General features: G+C 42.6%; 1 protein-coding gene across 4 annotated transcripts in view; it reads right to left on the reverse strand.

Annotated features, from left to right (window-relative positions):
- Positions 1–15759, reverse strand: part of TBL1X (transducin beta like 1 X-linked) — a 199908-nt gene extending 184149 nt beyond the window's left edge. For 2 of the 4 annotated variants that reach the window (XM_055703300.1, XM_055703298.1), the window contains exon 1: positions 14621–15758. The gene's annotated coding sequence lies outside the window, so the exon portion shown is untranslated. Of the gene's footprint in view, positions 1–13977; positions 14036–14620 lie in introns of those variants that run through there. The other 2 variants (XM_055703302.1, XM_055703299.1) reach the window with 2 other exon arrangements.
- Positions 15760–15812: the final 53 nt, after the last annotated feature.

Genomic DNA, 15812 nt, shown 5'->3' on the forward strand with positions numbered 1-15812 from the left:
GATTTCTCAGAAATCTTGTGAAACAAAAAATTATAAGTACTAATTAACAATTCTTCTATAGAAAGTAATTAAGTAGTATCTACAGTGTTGAACAATTAACCCCAGACTGTTTTGCTAGGTCAACAATGCAAACTTGTTGTATTGCAGTTGGCTGTCAAAGACTGTTGTTACTAGCAAAAAAGATGATCTTTAAATGTACATCTAAAATTTCATTTCATAGTTTCTGCGGCTTAAAATTTTTTGTCAATATTTAAATAGCCTCAAGCATGCTTCATACAGGCCCACATTCTCCTCCTGAACAAAAGGGGGAAGAAATGAGAAGGAAGTCTAAGCTAGTATTTTACAGGTCCTAAACTCCCCTGTGGGCAGGAACAGTTCATCACATTTGTTCTTCATAGCAAATTTCTTTTAATAAGTATCTTCCACTAAATTCTCCTCAATCAGCTTGCCAATATTTCTAAGCTACTGAGAAGGAAAAAAACCAAACCAAACAAAACAAAACCAAAAAGAACCACCAACCTCCAATTCTGTGCAATTTGTATATAATTCTTATATAGTAAAGTTCATTATTTGATATTACTCATTTCTAGATATTCGTACACACAATTAAGATGTAAATCTGTTTAATTTTGAGAAGCATTGAGGTTTTTTTGCATTAGGTTGCTATACCTCATACTCTTGTTTCTTTAGGATTTTTGTTTAAGAAAGAGCAAGGTTCCCAGTTCCTATTTCAACCACAAAACATGTTTTCATGTTTTTCAAGGTAGGAAATATTTGTAATAAATACTAAATCAAACCACTACTACAACAACAGTACACCTACCCACTACACCAAATGCTATATTAAATAAAACTAAACACATATGGGAAACAAACTTGCTACCAATTTACAGTAAAGACCCCCTAACTTCAATACAAACCATACACCACCTTGACAGACTCACCCAAATTGTGTATGTGAGCAGCTGCTCCGAAGGATCAGGAACAAATTTTGCCTATTCAAGAAACATACAATGACGAAAAAAACCACCCCACCTATACACAGACTGGCAGTAGTCACTCAGTAAGATCTTCTTTAAAATGCTATGTTAAATACTACTTAATTTAGTGGGAAAAGAGGGAGGTGATCTTCCCTTGTCAGAATGTTATGATGCACCCCTGTATTAAGACTAACTACTTATCCAGGCACTAAGTAGCCACCAATTCCTCTGATTTCAATTGGAGCTGTACCTACCCAAAGCTTCTGAAAACCAAACCACTTATTTAGGTATCCGTATTCAAAATTTTGGCCTTAAAGCACCCAGATAGCATGCATGCTAGAGACACAACTTATTAGCAACATACTCAGCATGAGCCACAGCCAGTGCACAAACAGTCCTGAGTGTCAGTCATAAAAGCACAGAAATAATGAGGTGCAGGTAACCTCAGTGTTTACTTCCATTTAGGTTAAACTCAACAGTCTGATCTCACCTGACAGCAACCCCAGACAACCTCTGGCTTTAGAACCAGGTCACTCATGATGAGAGCAGTACTTTGTTCCTAAATATGTAGTCAAGGGAGACATATTACCACGTGTTTACCCAAGCTGCTGCTGGTCTAGCTGAAGTAGCCTACAGCTTTTCCAAAAGCAGTTTAATGCCTCTAAATGCTAACTATATGACAGTCACAACTATGCAAGAAAGTTTTAAACAATTAACTGCCTTTTGAAAAAAAAAACCTGTACGGTCTGAATTACCTTTTGCACAGCATGTGCCAAGATGGTCTTAAGACTGAAGGTAACAGCTGTTATCTCAATGGGACTGTCTTGTTTTTCATGTCATAATTATATGGTACTATTTCTGGAGGGCAACAAATTTTGTTTAAAAAGCAGAAACAATAAGAAGTTGAGCCATGCCAAGTCCCAGTGACAAAGCAAGTTGCTGGAGTGACAAAGTGGCATTACTGTACCACTTGGGAAAAACTAGTAATGGCACACATAGCATACAGCTTTAAGAAACCCAAGAAAGCAAGCTTCAGAGAAGGAAATCACATCTATACAAACATTGATAATAAATAATAATAAACAGAGGGTCTGTTCATTGCATTATGCAGGACCTGGAAAAAAACATTGTTCATCTGCCAGCCTGCTCAGTTTGTATTTTAGTGCAGGCTGCAGAGAATAATTTCCAATATTCAAAAAAAACCCAAAAAACAAAATGAGACATACAGGTGGACAGCTTTGTGTATCTGATTTCACCAGAACTCTGAAATGTCCAGAACAATCAAATGAAAGACTACAAAGCAGAATAAACCCAGCTTAATATTAATGAAAAAAGCATGTACATACATGCACATGGAAATCAGAAAGAGGGACTCAGTCATCAGCTCCTTGAGCCAAAGGTTATCATGCTGAAAACAGAAAATCTAGTTAGCAAAAATATTTTTATTATGTGGCTTGCACTTTGGAATAAACTAGCAAGAAGGAAGGAGTCAAATTTACTTTGTCCTTTTATAGGCAATTCTTGAAGAAAGTATAGCAACAGTCATAATTTTCAGCATTTCAGTATTTCTAAAAATGTCACATTCTTTATTCTTATGCACACACACAAAGGTAAAATACAGTTTATTATATTTCTATCTAAGAGATTAACACATTACTATTTATTTTCATTGGCAATGTGCCCGAATACCCCAGATTTGCAAGACTGATAGTGAAAAGGAAAATATTTCAGGCCTCAAAGAGAGCAGATCTATGGTTGCCTGGAATGTGTAAACAGCCAGAGCCTGTTTTACTTCCTACCCCCACTCCACCATACACACCTCCTCTATCTAACCCCTCCTAACATTAGCAAGGAGTGCTGCTCTCAAGCAGAGGAGAGAAAAGAAATGTAGTAACATCAAATAACAAATTTTCTGACATATTAAGATGCAAAAATTTGGATTTACTGAAATGTGACACTACCATATAAATGGCTGGAGTTTAAAACAAAAACAGTACTGCAAAAGACCCCAAAAAAAGAAAAATCAGTTAAGTAGGCTCGCTGTGTGACAGACCTGATAAGCACAAACTAAGGGAATCCAAATGTTCCTCTCTAGATTATTCTTCGTGCAACTAAAGATGAGCCAGATCTGTGTTCTATCAGAAAATAGTGATCACAGCACTACAAAAGAAAAGGGCTATTTTCATAAAAATCTACACATTATAACAAAACTGATGCCAAAAATTTAATGTTGGTATAAATTACCTTCTGTGAAAACCAAGTTTATTACTTGCAAATTATATATACACCCACAAAGCAGTAAGTCGTAAAAATAGATAACATCACGTCCTTAAGAAGTTTATAATATAATAAGATCAGTGGGTTTTAATCTCTTTAAATTTGTGGACCTATAAAGATACCTTGTACACTGAGTTTCAACAGAATGACAACAGACTTCCTCCCTGCGCCCCTGCCCCCAATCTCTAAAAAAAAAACAAACCAAAAACAAAAACCAAAAAGTCCTCATGTCCCCTACCGGCTTGCAAGTCACAGTTTGACACCAGAGAATTAGAGAACTAGTAAATATTACAGCTGTTGCTTACCTAGTAGCTTTAGTCTTCAAAACCAAACAAAACAAGAATGGTACAAAAAAAACCCATAACCTGCAATTAAAACATCTGAGCAAATGGCTGTGTATGATGGGAAGCTCAGAAAACCTGAGAGAATAAAAAGGGAAAACCTGGAACCAAAAAAAATACAGTATAGTACAGAGTCAAACACTGAAAGGCAGTTTCATCATATTGTTTACAAATCATAGGTCACAAAACTCTCATACTTTTCCTTTCTTTTTATTTTACCATTTTTATGAATGCATTTGGCTAATATTCAGAAGAACACATCCATAGACTAACAAGGGTAAAATGTTGGCTCAAAGGAGACACAAGCAAACGGTCTGTCAGTAGAGTATTTGCAAACAGTTGGAATCAATAATAAATTCAACCTAACCAAATGCAATGCATACAAACAGAAATTAAAAGACAGAGGCAATTGGCAAATACATAAATGATGTTTTAGGCCACAGGGCATACTTTCTCACATACATTAGCACGTTAAACAGGCTGGCAAGACATTCGCTCCACTTGAGACACCAGAGAAATAACCATAGGTATTTCCAAAGACAAAAATAACAAGACCATGCTAACAGCATAAATAATTACACATTCATGTAAAACAACTATTTGTAGAATGTTTGAGTCACCAAATGAAAAAAGTCTGAGTCAGATATATTTTTAATGTATATTTTTATTATACATTTATATTTTTATTATCTATATATAAATATAATATGTATTATTATATATTTTATTTTATATATTTTTTCTAACCTTAAAAAATATATAACTTAATAGTCCTTTTGCATAATTTTCCTTATCCACTGTTGACAAACACAGAGCAACCACACCTGAGAAAAACAGTAAATGAAAATAAAGCACATACACATCACCAGCACACAGACATACCCATTCTAAGCATTTTTTTGCATTTAGAACAATGCATTTTAGAATGCAATTTAGAATTTGTACTCATGAACAATGAAGCACTGTGCTATGTTATGTTGGGTTTCTGCCTTGCAACTGAACCTCCCTGGCGTCACCCAAGGCAGCTGCAGGATGCGTACCTCCAGAAGGCTTTGCTTAGCTGGCATCAACCAGTCGGCTGAGGTAGGCTTGGTGCTGCCATCTGTATAAAGTGACGAGAGCCAGACTGCTGAGATTCATTGCGGAACAAACGGGAGAAAGTATACCTTCAGCCTCTGGCCAATGTAAAACGCACAGGATATACCTATTGCTGCATGGGAAGGCTGGCACGTGGTCTGGATGGAGGGTACAGCATTTGTAACCCCTACACAAAAAAACAAGCATCAGGTGCCAGACCTGACGTGTTGGGCTTCTTACATGATAGGTCACACAGATGGCAGAATAGCTTTGAGACAATACATGATCTAGACAGGCAACGAGGAGAGCGTCCTACCACTGCTTGCCAGTTGCATTATGGGTGGCTGCTGCTAGAGTTTCTTAGACCTTTTGATGTGGGCTGGCCTGAAAAACTAAGGGCACTTGACTGAAAAAAAGTCATAGGTTCCAACCATCCATCTGAGCTGGTCACTTTTCATTGTATGCGTTTGCAACCTCAAATTGCTAAGTCTTAACACTTTATACTGCAGAATATTAAGCCTAAGTAAATTTCAACATAGCCAACACAGCTCCTGCACACTTTAAAGAAACTGGGCTCTAAATCTCAACTTCATGTTTGTCAGCTACAGAAACTTCAAAGAACATTGTGAAGATTCAGATAAGAATGGTATTCAAAACAGACTGTGGGAATTATGCCATACAAAAAAAAAAAAAAAGACTACTTATGTGGGCTATAGAAAAGGAGGGGGACACTACAATCTCTGTTTCATTACATGCACACTGTCAGGACGAAAGCTAAAATCATGCACGTCATCTGTCGCTTTCAAAAAGGCTCAGAAATTTTTACTTAATCAGTCAAAAATGTGTGCTGCCATCATATAAGGCCTGCTCCTAGAAGTCTCCTGCACACACCAAATACATTTTTGCAATATCTGGCCATAGCTACAACAGGATTTGCTGAACATTCAGAACACAAACGTATCATCCACTCTGCCCTTGCTGGCATTACCCTTGTATTGCGGAGCTGACAGAAAAAGACACTATGAAACACAGAAAATATCCATTAAAATGAAACTTCAAACTTCACTGGAAACTCCAACAGTTTTAATTGGGGGGTGGGGGTAAAAAAAGAAGTTTAACAGCAATTACAAAAAAGGTTGGGAAAACCCAACAGAGGCAATCTAATACCCTAAACCCAACTCTGTTAGCCAAGAAACTGACTGACAGATAACAGAAGATTAATAAAAAGCAATCATTACTTCTAACTCTGAACTAACCACTGGAATGGATATAGAACTTTTTTTCATCATTTTCTTTTGATACTTTGCTATCCTAGTTTATAATTTGATGAAAAACAGGATTGTACTTTAGCAAGCAGATTTTTACATTCACATTTTTTAATAAACTAGCAACAAAATGCACTGACAATGCGTTTTGATGTTTAAAATTCTTCTAAACTAGTCATTAATAAAATCTTCATAGTAGTTCTGTAGGATGGTAGGCAGATAAATCATTTACATTCCACTATAAGTGGAATGTAAGTGATTTATCCAGCTGCGGGAAGGAGTGCCCTATCAATTGCCTTGTAAAGATATCAAGGAACAGATTTAATTTTTTCTTTTGATAGATTTATATTCATTTTTACTTTTTTAAAAAAAGAAAAATATTGTACTTCAAAATAACTTCATGACAATACAAATACAGGAGCAAAAAACTACAAGACTAAGATACAGGTCACTATGTATTTTTAGTAAGAGGAAATTTAATGTATTTCTTTCTTTCACACTGGACTCCATGTACATAAACACCTGCTATGCACAACAAACCTTACCTACAAAGCTACCACTCACTGAATATGATCAAATTAACATGTAACTGCGCTTAACATGTTGCCATTGTTTCAACTTATTTTTTAACCTGAAATATATGCTGTTGGTAATGTAATAGATACCATGAAGAATCTATTGTTTACCCTAAGCAAAATTTAAAATAAAAAATTAATCCAGCAGTGAACACGTATACATACAAACACTCAAAACACTTGAAAACTCAGATGCACACAAAAAGCCACTTGCTATAACCACAAAACAACACTAATATATTAGGAAATACCCACATACCATATATACTACTGTCATAACACTGAAGAAATGCACAGGATAAGTGTTTTGAAGGTACATCATCTAAGCCAAGCAAAAAAATACAGTTCAGAAAATGCCTAGAAAATTTTTGTTGGCTACTTGATGGTCAGGAGGTTAAATCCAATGGAGCATAGCTGCTGAGGTAAACTACTCCCACTCTTCTTCCTCCTTCTTGTAAACTGCCCATCAGGGCCTAAGCTACATTCTATTTTTTACCTAACCTCTACCCAGCATTACCAGACTAGGTAGCATAGAGATGATTGGTGGTGTCTGAGAAATGCTGATTTCATTCATCAGCAGTGAGACTAATCATTATGTTAATGCTTTAAGTAAATTTGAGCTGTATGTAATAAATAGGTTCTTTGCTTCCACTCTAATACTGTAGTTACGGCCATCCTTTCGGCTTGCCTTATGTTTTTTTCCAAGCACATAAAATCCTGTGAGAATGAAGCTGGATGAATTTTTACGATACATTGTCATGCACTACTTTTAAACTAATTAGCTCATTTAAATTAACTAGTTATGTAAGATACTTATTGATACAAGCAGAAGTATCAGAGCTGAGCATGTTTGGATTTTTTAATATAAAAAGATTCCTGCAAATACAAATGAGCATTGTTAATGAGTTATAACACCATCAACTCAAAAAAGCAGTAGTAGTCAAAATGGAAATAAAAACCCCTTAAATAGCTTTCACAGAATGACACAAAATCTGTCTTATGAACATCATGCCACGTTATTAAAAATGTATCTGCTCCTGTTCTTTACTTTCATTTTTAAGCACTGGGATAGGAAGGTGTGTTCCTCATTAGAGTAATTCTTGGGCTTGCCTTTTTTCTGTGACTTCCAGATTACATTTCAGTTTAAAAGTCAACAAATTAAAAACTAAAGTGTATTAACTACATAAAACTACAGAAGCTCTTACATCAAAAAAAGGTCAAAAAGTAACACCACCCCCCCCCCCCAAAAAACCAACCCCACAAAACAACCAAAACAGCAGAGTTAAGCTACAATGAAAGTGAGTTGAATGCATGTAACTGGCAGCATTACCAATACCTTCTGAAAAATTACAAAAGATTTGGTGTGTTCCAGTCAATTCTGTAACCAAATTAACTCCTACAGGTCTAAATGCATGTGTGCATGTAAATGGGCATGGGAAGAGTTAAGTTTGTTTTGTGACTGTAAAAAGCACATATCCTTGGAAACTAATCCCCACAATATGAACAGGCACTGCCTGTGCTTGGATTCTCTGCCCTACCCCCTCTGCAAAGCCCAACCCTATCTGTGTAGAACACTAGGGGAGGGGGTAATTTTGCCTCAATCTCTCTGTTGAGATCAGGGTTTAAATAATACTTTTAAGAGCAACCAAAACCCAATCAGAATAAAAAACAAAAGGGGGCAGGGTGGGGCAATGAAGATACTATCATTTTGAAGTTTGCAGCGCATCCCTCAGCCACATATGGTATACCCCAGTTGTGACCGCCTGATCTCACCATGCTCAGTGAGATGTACAAGCACAGTAACCACTCCTGACTTTGCCACATTTCAGGAAGCACATAATTAAAGTGTGCTGCACCTCTGTCTTCTCCCAAAAACTGACACCCAGCCTGGCCCAGTCCTACCTTCATTTCACTGGCTCTGTACCACCTCAGGTGCTGCTGACTGGAGCTTGAAACCTGAGCATATCCTAGTCTAGGGTTTGAGAGCCTATCCATTGTCTTCCCACACCATTCTCCCACCCCAGGGTGACTCCTTTTTTCTCCAAAGCTACTTTTTGGACTACCTTAAGGCTATCTATGTACATATACCTACATGCACATGCACACACACAGGGGCACTAGGGTAGCTTATTTAAACAATATTTGTGAAACTGATTACTGGTCAACAATTCCAGCTGAGACTGTGTGCTAACATAAGCCTTAATACTAACGGGTCTCTGGATGCACACATACCCTCTGCCAGAAGCAACTATGCTAAACCCACTGGCACAGACAACAAGCAACTTGTAGCATCTAATTGACACTGGTACTATCATATGGTTATAAAAATTCCTAACTTTAAATTCCAAACGCACATGGATTTGCAAAAACAATCTGTATTTTTACTTCACTTTATAAAAATCTCATGTATATATTAACCGTAAACTGTGAGGGTCAGTTCTTTTGGAAAGGTAACTTTCTAACGATTTTTGCCGTAGGCTACAGGGTTGTGTTCAAATTGGCACAAACTCATCAGTGGACACTTCTAAGCATGAAACACAACAGCTGTATAGGTGTTAATCACAGCAATGCAACAGCTTCCTTTCAGCAGTGCTATTATAACATGATTATTCTGTTAAGAAATATAAATCATAAATAGCTGGCTTCACTCTTGAACCACGGAGAATATTCTGCAGTCTTCATTCAATGGCAGAGGATTAATGAAGAGCTGATAGTGCTACACAGCAAAATACAGCAGAAGACAAAGTGCTGCATCCAGTGCAGTTTGCTGCCTTCAAAAAGGAGCACAATAAATGTATTATTCTGAAGAATGACAAAGGGATTCTATCCACCAAAAGAAAATCCTCTTTGTTTTCTTGAAGATAATGTCAAAGGATATTTTCCAAGTATTATTAAAGCCTAAGAGAAAAACGTTGCTTATTTGCTCCATCAGTAATTTTTTGCAGGTATGGGAAAGTTGTGTTTCAACAGGGGAAAAAAATTAAAATCACATTTGATGTTACCACATATTTCCGCCTAACAAAATTCTGATTTTACGTAACAAAATGCATTCTAAACCCACTACATAGTAGTAAGAGGTTACACTGAAGCTAAGACTTAGGAGCTTAAATGAAATTTAGGTCAGTAAATGCAACCACATTTTGAACGGCAGTGAAGCGATGTATACAGCAACCGTTACATATTAATGGAGAACACTGCTTTCTAAAAAGCCTTGGTTTACCCTCCAATGGCAAAGAGTCAATAAAGCTCAGCACTTAATTAGGTAAAAGTATTTTGATGAGTGTATATATATACACAATACTACACATTATTAATGTTACTTGTCTGTTCATAAATAGGCCACAAGTCATGTCATCTAAGAATCAAGAAGCACTGCTGCGTCCATGTGTTCGGTGTACTGTGTAACTTCTCATAGTAAATGAGTAAGATTCAACACCCAAGCCAATCTGTATTTACACAATGCACTTAGGTAAAATATTAAAATAACCGCTTCTTCATAACACAGTACTATTGCCATGATTTTGTATTGCATGGATACTATAAGGTTCTTGGCATAAAATTCCATTGTAACTTCATATAAAATTATGAATCTTTACATGCACTCCAATTTAAATAGGACAACCAGAAATGTATCGATTGTCTATAACACAAACAGAGAAGGTCAAGAAATGGGGTTACACAGTGTGATGCCCCTTTTACTGCATAAAGACAAGATTATAAAAATCATGGAAGCCAAATCATCACATGTGCCTAACCCCAAGCCCCTTTTCCTATGGCAGCCGTACTAGTAATCCAGGGTAAAGAAAGGGACTAGCGGTTGGGACGCAAATAGAGGATTACAGAGGCAACGTACAGACTGCACATACACCCATATACTCTTCTCAAACAACAAGTGAAGAAATCCAATACCTGCTGCTACAGTCCAATATTTTTAAGGCATCAGTATCAATTAAACTAAATACAAATATGCACAAAAAAAGCAATGCAAGAAACTTGTGCCCCTTCAGCTTCACAAACGGTCATGTATCCATAGTTAAACCTGCTCTCAGTTAAGCTAGCAGAAGCAATTTTATATTTCTATGGAATTAGTAAACATGAGTAACTGTAATTTCTAAATCTCTAAATCTAGGGTAAGTTCTCTACAAAAGGCAAAAACTGGTAAGAAACGATGACCTTTTCTAATGAGATTGAAGATCCTCCTATGATTCCCCCTAGGTTTTACACAGGCCTAACTTCAGTGGGCTCCTTGTGTTTGTAAAACATTCTTAAATGAAATTCCCTTACATTAACAACCAGACAACTACCAAAAAAAAAAAACCAAACAAACAAACCAAAACCAACAACAACCAAACAAAAGAACCTCTGAAATATTCTCTTGTCTACCAAAGAAAAGAAAAATAACCTAAAACCCATTTTTCACCTTTGGATGTTTGTTTCAGTATCATTTAAATGACAGATTCTGTATTGACAGGAAGGCTGTTACTCCTATGTAACGCTGTAGTTTCAATGTTTTTATTTAATTTCAACCAACTTGTCCAAGTAAGCCATTTGGTAGAAACCTATAAATGGCACCCAGGGGGTCTGGGTTCTTGCTGTAAAGAGGTCAGCTATTTCCGCCTAACTAAAAATAGGCAAGATGAGGGAAGGGAAGAGGGAATGGAGTTTAATTTAGCAGCTGAAAAAAAGTTTACAAAATTACTTCCATCTTGCCTCATAATGAAGATTATGAAAAAAAAAGAATCTGCCCTCAAGAGTTACAAAACCTGATCATTTTATAGGCAAGCTGATGTACATAATCTGAAATAATACTAAAAAGTATTAAAAGAGTAATAGGAAAGAGGATCCAGGGTATGGTCCACACGATGCCCGCACCCTCTTCTGCGCAGAGCAGCAAGATTTACGGCAGCAGCGCTGCCAGGTGTTAACAACTCTCCTCTCTCCTACCAGCTGAGGTCACACCGTCGTCCTGCAGATAAGGCACTGCAATCTGCTGCTGTTCCCCTGAGTCAGTATTTTCCACCATGTACCTACCCTCCTGGCTTTTTTGTCTCCCTCACTTACATTACAGCCTTTTCAAGGCAAGAACCATCATCTACCATATACCCACAAAATGGCCCTGATCTAAATGGGGGCTGCTTGGCACTACTAAAATATAAACAACATCAGTTTAATGCTGACTACAGCATGAATTCTAACACTGGACTCTGACAGCAGCAACAGAAAACAGCCAGAGCTAATGGCACCAAAACACGCACCTAGACACTACCTACAGAGATTGCCAGGCCGAGCCCTGGGATAGGCCTTCCAGCCTCATCTCCACAATGAGCCAAATTCAGCGTATCACTAAATCCTAAGTGTATCACACTGCCGACTTAGCTACCGAGAAACAATATCCCATTCGTATGGAAGGGCATTCTCCTCTACTCCTTCCATGCTCAGGCAAGTAGGCCTTCAATGACTGCTGCTGCTGGAGGAGTCTCTGTTCAGGAAGCCCCTCCAGGAGGCATGGCACATTAGACACACCAACTGGACAACAGGTCTACTTCTGGCCCCATCATCACACAAGTGGGAAAAGCCCAGCTGTTAATCAATGACTGGGACCAAAACTGGGCGAACTGGTGGCGCAGATGCCTGACAATTCCAGATGCAGACATGTGTTCCCCTTCCCTATTAAGGTTTTCATTTGGTTTTGCTCTTCCAGTACTCTTACTGCGGAAAATACCTGCCACCCACTGAAAAGAACGCGTAACACAACTCACAGCAGTGAGTGGCATGGCAGAGGACATTGTAGTTATGTTACTTAATTAGGTGGGGGAAGGGCAGAAGATGTATTCAGATGACAGATATATTTTGCAGAGGGGTGGGTTTTTTGCTCTGTAAGACTTGGACAGTTGTGTAGTTATCAGTGTTTACACATATGTGTAATTTTTAATCCTCTGCTTCTGAAACACACTTTTTCATCTTAGTGGAGGGAGACAAAAACACTTTGGTTGTTGCTTAGCTCATTGAAGGTGTTAGAGACGCCTACAGCAGCACTGCTCAAATCTCTACCAGTTTTAGCATTATTGCATGTAGCCCAAGAAAGGTTTAACATATTTTTAGTGTAATAGCATCCTCCCCCCGTCATTTTCCTTTTTCATCCCACTCCTTCTACTAACCTTCTGCGGGAAAGCTTCCCTTTTCTACTACCACTGTTGTTGAAAGGTTGCAATTATTATCTGTAATTGTTTTAACAAACAACAGAAAAAGAAAAATAGAAAACCAAAACAAAAAAATACACAAACCATCATGGAAACATACTACGACAATCCTGCTCTCTTGCCAACAACATCTATTACAGGATGAATATATTCACTTCAAGACCTGCCTGTCTTTGCATATGACAACACACCAACTGTAGGACAGGAGAAGGCCTAAATCCAGCATGTGCAGTCACATGGTAAGCAAGGTATATAATGTTAAATCTTGTACATGCCACACGAACAGTCTCAGTTAAAGGATCGCTAATAAATGGGCTAAGGAAGAAAGATGCAATATTTGTCATGAGTAAAGATCCTGTATTTATTACCTACAATCAGATTTCCCTCTGGCACAATGTATTTATTTTCACACTATTAGCCTAAAATACCAGTCTTGAAATTTTACACGCCATTTTACTGAAATCATCACTTGAGGAGTGCTCTTTTCAATGGAGTACTTCAGTTTTCTGCAACATTGTGCTGCAATATTTTCTTTTTTCGCGAAACACTCAATAAGCTCCACCAAACAGACCGCTTCCCCTCCCCCACCAACACACAGACACACCACACACACACTTTAAGACTTGTGCATCAAGAAAAGGAAAAACGCCATACAAATCCTCGTGGAGAACAGCAAGAGACATGTTAAAGACAACATAAAGGAAAGCCTTTATTCAGCCTAAACACCGACTTCGAGAAATTAAGATGCAAGCCTAACTTTTAGGGTGTGGCTTTGTGTTTTTTCCCCTTTTTGTTCCGAGCAGGATGTCTACTCGAGAACCCAACAACATATAATTAAACAGGTCAAGGGTCATTCCCTTTACATCACACCACACCGATGTTTAGCCGCACACCGCACCGAACCGAAACATCAGCCCAACCGCGGAGAATAAACCAGCGCCACAAAATGGGGCACAGGCTCCGCGCGATGACAGCAGCTGAGGGAAAGGTGTCCACCACCTTCCCGCCCGGCGGCGGCTGCACCCGCCGCCCCGCCGCCGGGCCCTTCCCCGGCAGAAACGGCCCCGCCGCCGGGCACGCCGGCCCGGGACCTGAACTGGTGTGCAACAGGTCTGCAGCCCCGCAGCGCCCGGCCCCGGCCCCGGTCCCCCCGGCAGCACCGCCGCCCCTCCGCCCGCCCGCAGCGCTGGTACCCGGGCTGGCGGCGGCGGGCATCACCGGGGGCGGCGGGGGGCGAGGCGGGGGGTAACTTGTTTACCTACTTGGAAGTAAACTTCGATGTACGGGAGCGATCGGCCCCTCCGCCCGCTGCCGATTCAAGCCCTGGCGATGAATGGGATCCCCTCCCCCACCCGAGCTCTGCAAACTCCACACTTGAGCGTGAATACCTCGCATTTCCCTCCCCCCCCCGCCCCCCCGAGCACTTTTTTTCTTTTTTTTTTTAGGAAAAAAAATACATCAAAATACTATCTCAGAAGTAGGAGGCCGCTCCAGAAACTGCCCCCCTCCCCCCCCCCCGGTGGGTCTGCTGGGGGGCAGATGAGAGCACACCCGCTGCCGAAACGGCAGCCCCAGGCACACCGCCTCGGCCCAGCGCTCCCACAAAACACACCACACAAGACCCCAAAACGCCCGGGTTCAAAAAACTTCGTCACAGCAGGCAGGGGCTGCGCGACCCCCACCCCACCCCCGCGGCGGGCCAGCCCGCCGAGCCCGGGCGGGCTGCAGAGGGGAGGCCGGGCCCGCCGGCCCCCGGCTCGGCTCGGGGGGCTGCGCCAAGAAGGACGTTTGTCACCTCGGCGCGCGTACAAGGGGAAAAAAAAAAAAAAAAAGAAAGAAAAAAAAAAAAGAGGAAGAAAAAAAAAAAAGGGTCCCCAGGATGAATAATCCGCCTCGGAAACTCACCTCGCTCAGCGGGCGTTAAAGGCACAGCTCCCGCTCCCGCGGGCGGCGGGGGAAAGCCTCAACTTCTGCGGGCGGCGCTGGCGGAGACTTTCCCTCACTTGCCGCGCATGGTGCAACTCCTCTTCCCCCGGGGTCCCGGCCAGCCTGCGAGGAGACTGTAAATCCCCCTCGCCGCCGCCGCCGCCGCACACGCCTCCTCCTCCCCCACCGCGCGCACAGGCGGCACAAGGAAGTCCCGGAGAGTGGGAAGGGGAAAACGGAAAGTTTTGGGGCGGAATGGCGGTCAGGAGGTGCCGCCGCTCGGCGCGGCTCCGCCGGCGGCGGGCAAGTGGCGGGGCCGGTGCGGGCGCGCGGCGGCGGCGGGAGCGGCGCTGAGGGGAGCCGGCCGCGCCCGGGGCCCGCCGCCGCCGCCGCCGCCACCTCCGGGCGGGCGGGAGGGAGGGGAGGGCGGGCGGCGTGAGGGGGACACCGGGGGGCGAGCTGCGGGGCCCGGCGGGGCGATGAGGGCCGGGGTGGGGGGCTAACCCGCCGCGCCCTCCCCCACCCGGGTCCGGCGCAGCCCCACGCGCGCAGGCAGACGCGCAACTTCAGGCACCGCGGGCGGCCCCGGCGCCGCCAACGCCCCCCGGGTGCCCTCAGGTAACTCCCGCCGCCCGGCGCGCTCGGTGCTGCCGGGCCGCAACGCCCTGCGCCGCCCCCGCCACAGGCGCCCGGCGGCAGGGCGGGCGGGCACGCAGGCACGGGCACGGAGGGGGCAGCCCCGCGTTCACCTTGGGCGAGCCCGGCCGCCCGCCGCAGGGCCCCGCTCGCTGCCCTCCCCCCGCACGGACGGCGCCGGCGGGCGCTCCGGGCCCTGCTCCCGCCGGCCGTTATTACCGGCACTGTTACTTATCACGGCTAAGTTTGGGGCCGGGGAGGCGCACGGAGCGGCGCCTCACGCCTGGCTCTGCGGGGCCGGGCCGGCACGGGACCGCATTGTCAGAGCCCGCACGCAGGCGAACAAGGCACACGCATCGCTGTCGGCTACCGCGGCGCCTGGTCCGCACGCCGAGGCGGGCAGGGCGCGGCGGGGCACGCTCCCCGGGCCGGGCTGCCCTCCCCGCACGGCACGGCACGGCACGGCACGGCACGGCGGCTGCTCCCCCACCGCGCCGCGGGCAGCGCCCCGGTGCTCGGCGAGGCGGCAGGCTGA

This window comes from Falco cherrug, chromosome 2 (genome assembly GCF_023634085.1).
Source record: "Falco cherrug isolate bFalChe1 chromosome 2, bFalChe1.pri, whole genome shotgun sequence".
NCBI classification, from domain to species: domain Eukaryota; kingdom Metazoa; phylum Chordata; class Aves; order Falconiformes; family Falconidae; genus Falco; species Falco cherrug.